The sequence below is a fragment of the Etheostoma spectabile genome, chromosome 8, assembly GCF_008692095.1.
Source record: "Etheostoma spectabile isolate EspeVRDwgs_2016 chromosome 8, UIUC_Espe_1.0, whole genome shotgun sequence".
Classification (NCBI taxonomy): Eukaryota; Metazoa; Chordata; class Actinopteri; order Perciformes; family Percidae; genus Etheostoma; species Etheostoma spectabile.
The window spans coordinates 27,373,777-27,376,596 of NC_045740.1; the positions used below are offsets into that span (position 1 = coordinate 27,373,777).

Sequence of the window (2,820 nt, forward strand, 5' to 3'; positions counted from 1 at the left end):
CCCCCCCCCCCCCCCCCCATTCTAAAGCTCTTTAAGAATAACTTTAGCTCAATAAATCATTAGTGTATTTAAAAGACAGGATTCTCTAGATTTTAGAGATTTACATAACAATGAACTACTTTAACAAATAATATGTATAGGTCTGTAAAGACACAGGCTATGTCTCATTCCGCACACTTCCACTAGTACACTGCTAATGTGCAATGACCACTTTCTGCCGTAGCGCCTACATTTGATGGCTAGTATTGTCCCAAAAGGAACACTTATGTTAAAATGCCACCTCTCAAAATTGGACAAAAATTTATTAAACTGACCTTTGTCGATCAAAAAAAACAGATAGATTCAGCAACTGTATGGCCTATTTCTCGCTTAAAATGTTTTCAGAAACGCGTTGTTGAACTTTTTTAGTAAAATTCAAGATTGTATTCCGAATGAACCGCCAAGGCCGCCATTAAGCTCGGTTGTGAAATCTGTGAGAAGCTAGACCCGCTAAACACGTTTGTCCAATCAGTTGCCAGTCGCCGTCCCTGGTCCCTCCCCTTTCCGCTTTGTAGTCAAGATGGCACAGGTTTAGTGCGCGTAGTGTCCATAGTTCCACACTGATCTTTTGGACCGTTTTTAGGGAGTGATCCAGGTAATTTCAGTACACTGACATATTGCATTATCTACACTATATACTTAAAAATAAGTGTTTAAAGTGTGCAAGAAGGCAGTTTGAGACAGCCATAGTCTCACTTTGCCAGACCTTCCTCCACGGCACTGCGGAAGAGGGTCTGCATAGTCCACAGAGCATTCCGGAATGGGAGAAAAACGTGCTCTGGTTTATACCAATCAAAACTGTCTTGGGCGGTGCAAAACGTGCTACACGGAGTCCCTGGTCCCGCCCGGAAAATAGTCTCAGGACGGAACATGTCACGTTCAAAAGTTGTTTTAGTCAGGCAACAGAAAACTCTGATTGGACAGATATATAATAATAGTCCAGCTAGCTTTCTGGATTCACCCTGTGGAGATCTGAGGAGCAGTTCATCCTAGTCCTCATAAATCCACCAGACTTTATAGTTCCAATACAAAAGGAAGTGTTAGGTAATGGAAATCCGGTCAAAAAAACGGCAATACGGCGGAATTTCCAGAGGCAACGGGGCAATCCTGGAAGTGGAAGGTCAGGGATATAGACTAGTTTAGACACACCCGCTTCATTAGTTGATGGTTTGAGGTGTATGTAGCTCAGTCTGTAAGGCGGTGGATTGGGAACCAGAGGGTCGCTGGTTCAAGTCCACTTATGGACTAAAGTATGGTGGTGGACTGGTAGCTGGACAGGTGCCAGTTCACTTCCTGGGCACTCCCAAGGTGCTCTTTGGGTGCCTTTCCATGGGCAGCCCCCTCACTCTTACATCTCTCCATTTAGTGCATGTATAGGTACTGAGCATATTGGTGTAATAACAACATAGTGTAAATTGTAACTTCCCCTTGTGGGACTAATAAAAGATACATTATTAATATTGTTAAAAGCCATCAAACGACTTGTCTTGGCCACCTCGCAGCAGACCTCTGTATGAGATTAGCACAAACATCCACGTGCGATTAGAAGTGACATTGAATCCGAGGAGCTGAAAACCTGCTCCTCGGAGTGGAACATTCCTGGGCCCACCAGAGAGCATTGGAGCGAGATCAGCAGGGTGCAGATTACCACCCAGATTTGCCTCTGCTTCTGCTCCTTGGCGTCTGACAAACGGCATGAGAGCAGCAAAGTGAGTGTAAAACACTGGAGATAGATCTGAGAAGGTGTGCCAAATGTGCAAATCAGTTGAGCGAGGAAACAACTCTGAGCTGCGGAAATCACAGATCTTTGGCTCGGGCCTCCATTACAGACGCAGAGCTGCTCCTTAACGGTGATTAGCGCTTTCATCAACATTGTGACATAATCTCGGTAGCTCTGTCAAATTGCATTTTGCCATCCCGTAAAATGGCCGTGGCGCTACCAAGTCGGGATTACAGACGTCCTATGTTTCGTGTGAGTGTGTGTGTGAGTAGCTGTATGTGTGTGAGAGAGAAAAAAAGCAAGAGGGAGACAGAAAAAAAGAAAAAAGCTAAAAGAAAGCAGCTCTAATGAGCCTGAAAGCAGCTGTTCTACAGCTGTATTCTAACAAGCTGGCTTGTTCTTGCAGTGAAAAGCAAATTAATTCTGTTTAACATGATGTTGTAAAGCTTACTACTGTCTCAAAGCAGCATCAAATCAAGTTAGATTTCTCAAACACAGATTTTACTGATGGAAGCAATGGTTGTTTGTTTGACGTCTATCTGTCACACTGATCTGATTTCTTAGGACGAGCTACTTTGTTCTAGAACACCTTAAAACTTTTTTACAGCATATCTGATCTCTGGCTTAACCTAAACACTTGGCTGCAAAGAAGCTAGAGTGAGCTTGCCCTAGTTTTCATCTTCCTATATAATATGCAAGGACTTAGGGTAAGCCCCAGGTTTAGGAGTCACAACTGGAAATGTGAACCACGGGTTAAAATCTTGGGAATTCTCACAGCACTAGCGGCATGACAGCATATCTCTTCTTTTCTGCACGTCAATATCTTTGAGCATTAATGGACATTAAATCTACAATCACAAACAGCAAGCATTTTATTGGACTCAAGTGATTTTTAACCCCCGTGTTTAGGCATAATTCCCAAAAGTCAAGGATATTATGGATGTTAGTGAGCCCTGGGCTATGCCCAGCCCAGTCTCATGGCAGTTCATGAAATGGTTATTGGAAGTATTGTATGTCAATGGGGAGCCTATTTCATGATCACAGAACGATTACGGTAGCGA

General features: G+C 43.4%; 1 protein-coding gene across 1 annotated transcript in view; it reads right to left on the reverse strand.

The window, feature by feature from the left end:
* The window catches only part of tmtc2b (transmembrane O-mannosyltransferase targeting cadherins 2b), a gene marked incomplete at its 5' end in the record, with an annotated part of 115,741 nt that overhangs the window by 27,069 nt on the left and 85,852 nt on the right, over positions 1-2,820 (reverse strand).